At 46.7% G+C, this 13,210-nt stretch overlaps 1 long non-coding RNA gene across 1 annotated transcript in view; it reads right to left on the reverse strand.

The window, feature by feature from the left end:
• LOC125947017 (uncharacterized) overlaps positions 1–12,380 on the reverse strand; it is a 55,892-nt gene extending 43,512 nt beyond the window's left edge. The window contains exon 1 of the long non-coding RNA XR_007468073.1: positions 12,334–12,380. This is a non-coding gene — a long non-coding RNA (uncharacterized LOC125947017). The remainder of the gene's footprint in view (positions 1–12,333) is intronic.
• Between the last annotated feature and the right edge of the window lie 830 nt (positions 12,381–13,210).

Consider the following 13,210-nt stretch of genomic DNA (forward strand, 5'->3'; position numbering starts at 1 on the left):
CGGACACACATCCGCGAGGTGGCCGAGTGCACCGCAGTTAAGGCAGTGCTCGATATTCTTTTTGAAGATGTAGCACCTATATAGTACGGAGGAATAGTAGATGTGCTTGGGCACCCAGTCTTGTTCGAAAAGGATGATGATGGACTCTGTGGAGCCCATGCGTGCAAAGTCGAGGATGGCAGGGTTCTGCTCGCGATTGAGACGACCCTGAATGTCTTCGCAAGTATGGGCGAGAGGGACCCCTTGGACCACACCACGGGCGCAGTCTTCCGGGGCCGCTTGGTAGGTGTAGTCGTAGGCAGTGTCTTTGATGACGACGGACTTGATGGCGAGGTAGTGGTGTCGGCGTTGCTGCTCGGGAGTGTTGATGAGGACGACTTGTTGGAGGGTGTTGATGATTACGGTGTCTGGCTTTACCTCTTGGTGTCCGAGGCGGGCTGCTTGCAGAATGGCATCACGAAGCGCAGTGCCGTTCACGGTCCGAACGTAGAGGCCGCCACGGGGACGGAAGATGATTTTATGATCGTCAATGGGTAGCTTGGGGTGGCGTAGGGCAGAGAGTTTGGGTGGCCGGGGCCGGTGCCTCGCCAGAGCTTGAGGCATAGATGGCTGCAGACATTTCTCGGCAGCGGCGGAATTCGGAGTAGTGGTTGCGAGTCGAGCTAGGATGAATTGGATAGGGTGAGTTTATCCGGTCGTAGGGGACAAAGTCGGCTCTCCTCAGCGCCCCGGAGGCCCGGGTTCGATTCCCACCCAGATCAAAATTTGCCTATTCTTCTTTTCAAAGGGATTAGTTTACTTCGTTTACATGATCCTGCCTGCTAAATTTGTCCTCAATTCGAGCATTTTTTACGCGTTTTTACTCTTTCCCGTCAGCCATTTTTGGTAGCGTCATTCGGTCACGCCGCCGACTAAAACTACGGGCTTTCGTGTAATAGGGCATGTAATGCTTTCGCATTAAAAAAATGGAAAGGAATCTGCACCAACACGGAACGGAGCCTTGCGGCACACCAGACGTAACAACAACATCATCTGAGCAGCTCCCATTCAAAACAGCTCTTCGACGAACTTACTTAACAACACGGAGTTACAGCCTGTTTATTCATAAATGTATTCACGTGTTCATAGTACCGCTAATCTTACCTGGTCATCCTATTACCGCTAATCTTACCTGGAATATCGACATTAGTAACAATGCGGATCGAACGTTGTGTTATTGGCTCCTGTACACTTATAATGCCACCACCTCTCTCATGTTACTACTGTAAAAAACACTAATTGGTACAAAATTTGAGTGTACATCCAATGTGTGAAATTCTATTGTATTTATTACCTCATTAGAACTCAATATTACTCCACTCATTTTATATGTTCAACTTATGATCGAATAGGTACTCTAAACCTAAATTAAACTAAACTTGAATTTGTAAACCGTAAACTGATACAGTCGAACCCGGATATATCGAATCTGAAGGGGATCACAAAAAGTTCGTTATATAGGTAATTCGATATATAAAACAATAGGCCCTCAGGTAAACGGTCGCTTACGGATTAGTGCAACCGAGAGCCGCTAACTTACTGCACACAACTCGGGGAAAAAAGCAAGCAGACTTTATTTACCCGCAAAAAATTGCTGGTTCACTTTCAACTTCGTTGAAAAGTCCAAGCTGATTCCTTTCTTTACACTTGTAGGAAAATAAACTCGTGAATAGGCACTCAGCCCACACGACGACGCCTCGAAAATCGGATAGAAGGAATGTTGACATCCGAGGTAGCATGAGGGCTATCCGAACAGCCTGACAGGGCTCAACTGACTGCACTATCTCTTCTCCACCTCCAGGTGCCAGAATACCTCAAAGTGTACAAAGAAGTTCACTATAAGGTGTTCTGCGTGGCGCCGCGTTCGATATATCGAATGTGCTGGTGAACGAGCGCTCTTCATACGCGTGCACGAACCCGATACATTTGCATGGAATGTTCAACGGGATTTTACAGCTGTTCGATATACAGAATAATTCGTTATACGTTGGCTTGATATATCCGCGTACGACTGAATCTCCGTCACCACATATATGGCATCGTATTGATCAGCTGTACAAAATACGAATCAGATTTAGTCACATTAAATTCCTTCAGCTCTTTCTGGCCTCGCGCAGCCCTTGAATGGTATCGCCTCCCCAAAGAAATCCTAAAGAGTACTAATAAACGCAAGTGTCATGCAACATCAGCTAGCGTACGTTGTGTAATCTGAATTTGTTGATTACTTCCTGTGTACCTTTTAAATTCTTTGTAAGGTAAGGTAATATGGTATTAATTGTAAAGCTGCCTTCGTCGTGCGCACTGAAGTTTTTTTCCATGTACCACCAGCTAAAGTTGTATGATTAAAAAGTTACTTTTTAATAATCGCCGTATTTGTTTAGCCTGCTCAACCCACTTCCTTCCATAATGCCTTCGAGTGCTGACGGCGCACATAAATTAAGTTATTAAACTGTAAAAAATATTTCTTGGATGAGGGGTGGTCACCTCCGGAACATTGAGAACAGCGTCATTTACACAGACTCACTGAGTGTACTCACAGCACTTCAGCCTAGAAATGCAATTACACCATTAATCGGCAACATGCTACATAAAATAAGAAGAGCCACAAGCCCAGGACACAACATAAAATTTTGTTGGGTGCCGAGCCACGTCGGAATCAGGAGCAATGAGAAAGCAGATGAATGTGCAGCGAAAGCGCGGCATAAAGAAATCATAAATGTGAGAATTCCTTACAAAGATTCCATGAAATCAGTGTTCCATAAACTGCTAAATAAATGGCAGTCTACATGGAAAAAAGAAGTAAACAATAAACTACATCTAGTAAAACCTAACATAGAAGAATGAAAGTCATGGTCAGACCAAAAACGCTTCATCGAAGTCATATTATGTCGCCTCCGCATTGGACACACGCATCTTACTCACAATTTCCTACTGAAAAAACAAGACAAGCCTGTTTGTGAAAATGCGGAGATGAACTTACCGTAAACCACATATTAATATCATGCACGAAACTCGAAACACTGAGAAAAAAATATTTTACTTTGTTTTACAATGAACACATTCCTTTTCATCCATCATTAATTTTAGGCGAAGACGCACAAGTAAATATGACATACGTTTTTAGCTTCTTAAGGAAAGCAGGTGTCCTTGAAAAACCATGAATCTGACCCTGCGCTTCCTTTCACATTATGATACACCTCATTCACCTTCTCTTCTCCGAGAAGAAGACTGAGGTTTTTTAATTTGTTGGGATCCTGGGGGTCCTTGCCCAGACAAGGACTGTTGATCAGGTGACCCAACTGTCGAAAAGAAATTTTACCTTGTGGTTGGCGCATGATAGCCTTAGTTGCTTATGCGAAATTAAACACAACACAACACGCAATGTTTCATCATCATCCTCAGCCTATTTTTATGTCCATGGCAGGACAAAGGCCTCTCCCAGCGATCCCTACTGACCCCTGTCCGGCGATGTATAAAATATGTGCCTTATTTAAAGCTACATAGTTTAACACTACATAGCTAAACTCAGTTTTTCTTCTGAAATAACTAGTCAGTTGTTCCTATTCGCCGCTTAATTTGTCTCTGCATGAAAGTCGCTCGTCTTATTTGCTCAAATGACAACCTAATTAACGAGCTCTTGAAACTGATATCGCTTGCGTAGATAAGTTGCTATGTGTTTTTGGACTCACGCGCTAAATAAAAAAGTACATTGCTTTATAAATGCAGTGGATGAAATTGCTGCGAAACGACAAAGCCGTGTAATACATTTGAGCTTTTGATTACATGCCTATAGCCAGGAAGTTTATGCAACCAAATGATTGTGTATTATTAAATTCTGAAATTTCTACGGCATTTCCCCAATGTGGAGAAGCCAGTTTACCTTTTAAATGATTCCCAATTCGGCTATGTGATGTTTCGACCATATATTTGATAGACAGAAATGTGCATGACTAATATGAACATATGTTTGAGGCAAAAATTCCTATCAAGCTTTGCAATATAATCGGTGTTTACCAACTGAACAGCATACTTCTACCCTGGAACAGATAGGAAATTGAAATGAATCACATGTATCAAAGTTTGCAGTGCGAGTAGTATGAAGTACTGTTTCGGTTTTATTTCTTTCAATTTATGATATTTGATAGTTTATGTGATGACCGACTTCAATTTTCTGTTTTATGTTTAGGCTGCTGACACTGCACAAACTATATTTTTGCCATAATACGGAATACAGGATGCAGAGTGCGGCTCATAAACACATCGGGATAATGAGGTGTAATTTGAAGATACATTTCTCGCTATGGGTAATATAGGAGCCCCTTTCTCGCAAATATGTCTTGGTTGAGAGCGTGTGTGCTGAAAGTGAACTGATTGTCCGCGCTTTCCGTGCAGCTACCGAATTGACTGTGACAGCCTTTCGCTGTTTAAAGGTTTAAGCCTTTCGATGCCAAGCGTCTGGAATATACTCAAACAACAGCTTGTCCGGAACCAGAAAGGTCGCAAGCATCATGCGAAGGGATGCATTACCCTTCAACGGGTTAGTCGCGTCCTTGAGCAAAGAAGAAAAGCCGGGGAGTGACAAGTCATTTTTAACGACGGGCTGTCGCTTTTATAGTTATCACAAATGACGACTTGCGCCAACGTACTGCGCTTTGTCGGGAAGCTGTTATGGTTCATTCTTTAGAAAGGGTATTTATTTTTTGCCGCAACGTAACTTACGTCATCGGGGCAGATTTTAAAACATAAAAGTCATGTGTCAGGCGTGTGTGCCTGACACATGACCTAGGTGACATGAACGCCGGAGAAAGATGGACTTGTACAGTCACTTTCTTTTGGAAGCGCTGTTAACGTTGCATTTTAAACCACAATAGAACTTCGTACATGGTATTTTCCCTAACAGCTTAACAGAAGGCTAATCAGTCCTCATATTATTAAACTGATAAATGTTTAGCAGAGACACTCTCAGATGACTTCAATATATATACAATAAAGGGCTCTGTAACTTCCACCGTGACTTTACGTAGGTACGTTGGCGCAATTCATGTAATAATCCCTGTCCACCTACTCACATATACCGCATTGCTAATCACATCTGCCATGGCCTCAGCTGCATCTCAAGAAGCAATTGCCTATCTATTTTGATTACTTAAGACACGGTAGGCTTAAGACAGGCTAAAATTCGAACAGAAATGCGTAGTATGGAATTAGTACGGAAGCTACAGTGATATAGAACGTATGCACTACACTCGAGTCTGTCCAGAATCGGACACTAGCATTCATTTACTCTGACTATTCATTGATCATCAGTGTTAATAAACAAAACGCATGATGTGCCGATCTTTTCCCCCACCTCACCCCAAATTCAGCTGGGCGCAGGCTACCACCCTGCGTCTGCTACAAACAAATACCTACCCTTCACCCACCCGCCTCCACCTTATATACCCTGAAGTTTAAAGTACCCCCCCCCCCCCCCCCACTGCAGTACACCCAACTACCGGTGCTGTGGCACTCACCCCGCTACGCTTCCGCATATGCTGTGGGAGTGCCCAGCACAGTACACACACATTAACACCATGACCCCCTCACTGAGGTTGGGTGAAGCTCTGCGGAGCTCCGCCCTCGACGACCAAACCTGGGCGACCCAGCACGCCCGTGAGCCGGCGGCGAGGCAAGCCCTCGACGTCCCCTCATGGGAGGCTCAGGCCCGGCCATCTTAAAGTGCTGGTTCTACAATAAATGTTTATTCCTCCTCCTGAGCTTCTATCGCTAGGTTTGCGTCGTCAAGTCGCCTGAGCTTGCACAAGTTCCACAATTCTACGCTCCAATATTCGATCATCAAGTGCTCGGCGCTTGTCATCACGAATAAGCTAAAAAGCAACCTCGCCGTCAGAACGTACCCTGGAAGGTGAAAAAATATTTATATTTCTACGCGTTAGGCACGCATCGTGGTATTCAGATTTACAGTGTATACTGGTCTAGAGTAAACAAAACAAAAGTTTTCCATAGTTTTACTGGCTGTGGGCGTAGTTGCGTTGAAAATGAACTTATTCGCAGAACCTCGGCCGCGTACACTTTTGACCGCGACTGGTTATCCAATGTGTCAGCGACTCTGACGTCACGGTATGTCTCGCGCTGGTTGAATGAAAGGAACGGTAGGTCTGGGTCCTCTTCCACTTGTTCCGTCTGCAACGTGAAAGCCCCGCGTCCCGCGGAGTCCGTCGAAAGTGGGCTCTCCTCATACTTTTTCAGGAGGTTAATGTGGAACAGACTGGTGCGGGTGCCCAGATCAACAACATAGTCGACTTCACTACGTTTTTCCAATACCGTGAAGGGGCCTTTCCAGGTTAGAATTAGTTTGTTGTTATCGGAAGGTAACAATAACAACACCTTGTCTCCGGCGCAGAGCTGACGTGGCTTGGCTTTGCGATGGTAACATTTCTTCTGTGGCAGCTTGACTTTCTGCAGCTCCTCGTGAGCAATTCTGCACGTTTCTGGTAAACGTTCGCGAAGTTCCATAACATAACCATAGGTGGTCCTTGTTTCTGCATCAAGAGTGTCTCGTGTCCATATTTCCTTCAGTATGGCCATTGGACCTCTAATGTATCGACCATACAGTAGGTCAAAAGCAGAAAAGCCGAGACCGGACGGAGGCACCTCTCTATAAGCAAATAATAATGGCGCCAAGTAACTGTCCCAATTCTTTGGACTTTCCTGGCACATGCGCCGTATCATTTGCTTTAACGGGCCTATAAAGTGCTCAACACGGCCATTTCCCATAGGGTGGTATGGGGTTGTTGGCAAATGTCGGAAGGACAGTAGTCTGCTTAGTTCTTGCATTAAACTTGAAGTGAAGGATCGGCCTCGGTCGCTCACGATTTCCCTTGGAATTCCCACACGCGAGAACATTTCCACCAACGCTTCTGCTATCCTCTCCGTCTCAATGCTTGGCAATGCAACGGCGTCAGGATAGCGTGTGGCGCAGTCCACCATTGTCAGGATATATCGGTTTCCTTTTGCCGATGTCGGCGAGAGTGGCCCGATTATATCAATCGCCACACGTTGGAACGGCGTGTCAATCACCGGCATGTTCCCTAGGGGGACGCGTCCGACTAGGTGCTTCGGAACAGTATGCTGACAGATGTCACAAGAGCGCACAAATCGTGTCCCCTCAGCCTGAACGCCTGGCCAATAGAACTCTTCTAGTATTCTGTCAGTGGTGCGTTTGATACCTTGGTGGCCTGCCAAAACTCCTTCGTGCGCCATCTTAAGGACGAACTGGCGCAGGCTTTGGGGAACAACCAGCTGATCTACTTCCTTCCTCGTCAGAGATCTGTAGCGTCTGTAAAGAATCCCCTTGGTCAAAACAAATTCTACGTTTTCTGATCGCTTTGTTGTTGCCTTCCCGATCAACGAAAAACAACCCTCCAAGGTATGGTCGCCTCGCTGCAACTCTTCCAGAACTTGTGGACTTACATCTAGTGCGTTCGAAGCAGCAGGTAACTTCGTTTCCTTGGTTCCCCTTGTTGTAGCTGCGCTCCAGGTCGCCCTATCTTGGGACACGCTGTGGTGTCGAACGGGCTCCTCTGCTGGTGCCGACTCTTTATGCTCTCTTGAAACACCCGACGGGTCACGTGACATGTCAGAACCAGTGGGGTGGAGCATCCCATTGATGTTCCCAAGAACAACGTCATAGAGTGGCTTTTCCATGCAGAGTGCCAGCGTCGTTCCTCGGAAGAAAGGAGAGTCTACGTAGACCTTCGCTTCTGGAAGCTGCTTAGACGAACCGTCAAGAAGGTAAACAGTACGCATGTTACCGGTGAAATTCTTTTCCGGTACCAGTGAACGCCGGACGACCACAGTATTGCAACCGGAATCTCTCAGCAGCGTCACCGGATGTCCATCGAGATATCCGGTTGCCGTCGGCATCTCTTGCGTCATAAGACCAAGACAAATATATTTTCCATCAGATGGGCTTGATTTCTCTTCTCTTTTGATGGTAGAAGCCGGGTATTCGTCATTCCTGGTGGCAGGCATCCGGTCGCAGTCAGCAATAGCACTTGCCGCCTCCTTGTTTCTGCTCTTTGTGTTTGGCCACTCGTCAGCTTTATGGCCATGCTTCCTGCATTTCCAGCAAGACGAGGACGACTTCGGTCCTTTTGACCGCGTCCAACAATCTGCAGCACGGTGTCCCTGCTTGCCACAGAGAAAGCACCGAACTTTTTCATTTTCGGCCTCTCTTTCACAGTTCTTGCTCTGCAAGGCTGATTTACTTGCTTCTCTTGCTTCTTTTCCTCTGGCTAGATTTGACAGGCCTTGCGCTTCCAAATAATTGTCAGCGGCTTCGGCTAGCTTGTCGAGGTCACGGCATCCTCGCTCTTTCAGGAAGATGGCGAGCCTCTCATCGCAGCGTAACAAAAACTGTTCCGATACAATCTTATCTCGTAATGCCTCATATGTTTTCTCTGTTTTCGCCATCTGGTGCCAATGATCAAAGTAGCCGAGCAGTCGACCAGCAAACTGCCGGCCTGTCTCGGAATTCTCTGGTTTAACCTCGCGAAAGTTTTGGCGGTATCCTTCTTCGGTATACCGGAACCTTTGCAATAAAGTTTGCTTCAGCTTTTGGTAGTCTGTGGCATCCTCCGCAGACATGCGTCCGACCACGCTCAAAGCTTCGCCTGACAGGCACAAGCTTAATGTCGCTTGGCCATCCCTGGCTGGTGGCTACCCGCTCGAAGCGCTGTATGTAGGCATCGAGTTCGTCGCGGCCCTCGTTGTAGGGTGGAATAAGCTTGTGGGGGCTTTAAATGCTTCACCGCTGTTGTCCCCGCGTTCTCTAACGGTTTCGACCGTTCCAGCCGCGTGCTCTGCGAGACGACATCTAGTCTCTAGCAGAGTTCGTTCCGCCGTCAGTCGAGCGATCTCCTGTTCATGCGCGACTCGCGCTGCTTCCCTGTCCTCGGCTCGTTTATCGCGCTCTCGGTTATGCTGCTCGTCAATCCACTCTCTTAGTTCTTTGCCTGACAAGCCAAGCTCCTTTCCTATCGGGATAAACTTCTCCCAGTCCATTTCCGACCACTGCACACAAGCGAAGTGCGGCTCTTACGGATGGAAATCGAGCTTAGTCCTGTCGCGGACGCCAGAAATTGTGGTGTTTGGGACTATTCGGCACTTTCGCTAGTGCGCAGTGATGCGGAAGAAAGACAGAGAGTCCTTTTGGAGCATTTATCAAAATGGAAAAGAACCCTAAAAATATATATACAGAGATAGCTGATGATCTGCGTAATGGCAGTCAGTGTGTCCACACACGCACAGCACACGAGTATAAACGGGCTGTGACAGTCCCGTGTTTCGAGGCTCACGCTTCCGTCGTCCAAGGCGCTGCGGATTCACCCGTGCTCGAGCCGACTGCGACGACGACACGTTCAGGCCCCGTCCAGCACGGTTCTCGGGCTCAGCACGCTCAGGAGCAGCAACGGCAGCAGGCAGGGAACGCCTTGTCCAGCACGACCTCGGTGGCCAGCTCGTACGCCGCTCGCAATCCACGTGCGGCGGTCGCACGTGAGGACCGCGTCTATCACAGCAACATCTGTGCCAGACGAATGCTGCTGGGCACAGCTCAGGTGCAGCAGCTCAGGGACCGGCGGCACTCGGGTCAGCCAGCGCCTCGAGCACTGGCAGCAGGAGCCCTGTTTCCTCGGACGCCCTCGTCCACGCCCGGCTCCGCGATCCTCTGCACCTTGCCACGGACGTCTCGCGAGGCAGGTCCTCTCGCCTCGTTCGCCCCAGGAGCTCCGAACTGCTGCCCGCCTGGCTCGAATACTGCGAGCTCGTCTCGTGCCGCTGCGCTCGTGCACCCGTTCGCTTCTTCTTCCCGGAGCTTGGGTGGCCGCTCCGATCTTTTAGCGGCACCTCGCGGTACTTACATATGACAATAATTAAGAGAGGCATTGCTTCTATGTGCTTGGAAGGTGCGCTGGCGAAATCGTGCCCGCACAGGATGGCGGAGAGCTTTGACAGTCAGATCAACCGGCTCTACGCAGCTGGGTATCCTCGCTCCGTCGTTCGTGCTGTAGCTGAAACACGCCTTCAAAAATTAAAAGGAAAAAAGAAGGAACGGCAACCGATGGAAACAAGGCCAATAGTTGTACCCTACGTACATAAGGTTGCGCACAACCTTAAGAAGGTAGCGAATAGGTACAATGTCCCAGTGGTCCTCTCTGCACCAAGGAAGCTGTCAGGCCTGTGCCCGCGGATTTCCAAAGCACCCAAGCAGCCTATATGTGGCAAGAGGCATGTAAATCCCGACGTCACTTGTGCGGTGGGTGTGGTTTACGAAATTCCATTCAGCTGCGGCAGGGTTTACATCGGCCAAACGGGTCGATGTGTTAACGACAGAGCGAGAGAGCATGCTATTTCCATTAAGAATAACCTTTCAAGACATTTACCTGCGCACTGCAAAGCATGTAAATGTGACGCAAAATTTAAGGAGATCAGCATTCTGGGTAGAAGCAACGAGGTGCTGGCACGAGAAATGCTCGAGGCATATTACATAAAAAAAAAGATATCTGCATTAGGGGAGGGGGGGGGGGTCGATACGTCAGTGGTGTTGCGCGGCGCCGAGTTTGAATTTTTTTAGATGCTTTTTAAACTAGCACATGATTCTTTTTGACTCATCTAGGTTAGGTGATACGTCGAACCTTGCTGCGCATGTGTTAGCTCAGCTATATATTGGGATGCTTTCTCGGAATAAAGTTAGTTGCGAGTGACGGTCTTTCCTTTCACCTGTATTTTTTTCCTTGATGTGTTGCGTCCTATCGTTGTATGAATAAACAACCTTGAACGTATACAAATGCCCGCTGTCCGGTTTGTATAGAAAAAACGTCAGACCTTATACTCTTCTACTTAACTAATGATATCTAGTGACATCCCGTTACTTCAATTGCGTAGGAAAAAATTGCGGCTGGAATTTATTTCTCTACTACACAAAAGTTCACACTCACTTTAGCACAGGCTAAAGGGGATAAAGGCGAAAACCAGCGTGCTCACAAGACATTCAGTAATTAATTTTATTCTTCTTCATGGGGTTTTACGTGCCAAAACCAGTTCTGATTATGATGCACGCCGTATTTGAGGGCTCCGGTTTAATTTTGACCACCTGGGTTTCCTTAACGCGCACTACAACGCAAGCACACGGGTGTTTTTGCATCCCGCGACCTCGTGCTCAGCAGCGCAACGCTTTAGCTGACTGAGCCACCACGACGGGTAAAAAAAATAATTTTGACAGACAAATTCGACTGCGCTCTAATTTCCGATAACTTGTTTACTCTTTACATGATTTTTTTCCTCTGCAGGTTTAGGTAGTTTTTCCTCCCAAGACATACTTTCCACCATGCGACACAGCGCGTTCAGTAGTACGAGACAGACTGAAGCGCGCAGCGTTTTATACGAGACGCCACGTCATCGCACGATTTTTCCATGATGTGCTTAACCGGATGTACACGCAGACACCGTATGATTGGTGGCGGTCGACATGGTAAAGACGTATTTCACATTTGATTAAATTTTTTCACCTTGGAATCGCATTAATTGACATTTGATTCACCTAATTCACCTTTTGATTCACGTAATTTACCTTAGATTCACATTTACACTTAAACACTTCATTCATTTTTAAATGTTTCACCTCTAATTCATTATCATTCCATTTATAGTGTCTAAGACGTCACTTGAATTTTGGTGCCATAACGCCGGATAGCCGTCGGAGGTTTCAACCCATGAACCATCTGAGGCTTAGCCTTAATAACAAACTAACTCGACCCCTAAATCTAAATAATATCCACTAATGACTACACGAACTCACCAGAATCATCAAATTGCCTTAACCGCTTATTCTGTCTGAACTAACAAATTAAACGACTCATTTTTTCCCGCGTATCATTGATGACTGAAATCGCTTGGCTGAATGACAATTGTATTCGCACTTTTGTACTATTGTCTTTCCATACTGTGTTCATGGTTTTGTTTTGCTTCGTTTGGCCCTTCCTGCGCGGAAATAGTGTCCGCAGTATGTAATAAATAAATGAAATGATGAATATACAGCGTCTTGCTTATATAGTTTCATTGTTAGCTCGATGCCTGCATATAATACAGCTCAGTTATTCGTAACGCATTAACTTTTAGTGACTACGGAATACACAGCTATCTTCACAGTGGCCTAGACATGGATCGTGGAATGGGAAACAGCCCAAACTAGGATATAGAAAAGTTTGCGTAGGTCTTGACACCTCCACTCACCCTTTATTCCTCCCACGTTCTGCCAGCTGCTACTCTTATCGTTTGCGACACTCTGAAACAAAAGTATGAAGTTGTTAATATAACCGTACAAGTATTTTTGTGCTCTTTTATACCTCAGTGGGCACATTATGTGTCATGTGACAAAAGTACAGTATCACCAGATGACTAAAGTGATTTCTGCATACTGAGTGAATAGTTAGTTTACTGTATTTTTTTGCTTTTACATACTGCAGACAATAACGACCACACAGATCTATTTTCGATGATGAAGATAGTGATTTATTTGCATCCCATTTGGAACTGGCCAGCAACAAATATACACCTAGCCTGCTTGATTTATTCAGGTACGCTGTACATGTTTTTTTTTTACATCGAAGCTGTTAAGGGCTCACTCTTCGATGGTCGCGTCCGCATGTAGAAAAAAAAACTCTCGTTGGACGTATGCTGTATGTGTGAATCAAAGCGCGCGAGGGCGAGGGACGCGCGCTTTCACGGGGAGCGAATGCACGGCGGAGAGTAAACGCGACTTCCCAGTGGAAGGGGAGCGGTGGGCGAAGAGGGCATCGGGGCAACCTACACTGTGCGTGTGCGTGCCCGCTCTCCCAATGCGGCGCATGCGCACAGCCCTGCCGGCCTCTGCCGCCTGTAGGCCGTTTCACATGGCACGATTGGGGCGAAAAAAATCGTTCTGTCGCGCACGTCGCAGAGCGATTTTCGCTGGCAGCTTTCACATGCGTCTTTGACCGCGCGATTTCCGTCGCAGTGACGCCGAAGGTTGCTCCCTGCTCACAAAGTATCCATGCCTGCATCGTTAAATAAAAACAAAATGGAAACTAGTCAAATATTACAATTTCATATTATTTTTTTTTTGAAAATA

Source organism: Dermacentor silvarum, chromosome 7 (genome assembly GCF_013339745.2).
Source record: "Dermacentor silvarum isolate Dsil-2018 chromosome 7, BIME_Dsil_1.4, whole genome shotgun sequence".
In the NCBI taxonomy this organism is placed as follows: domain Eukaryota; kingdom Metazoa; phylum Arthropoda; class Arachnida; order Ixodida; family Ixodidae; genus Dermacentor; species Dermacentor silvarum.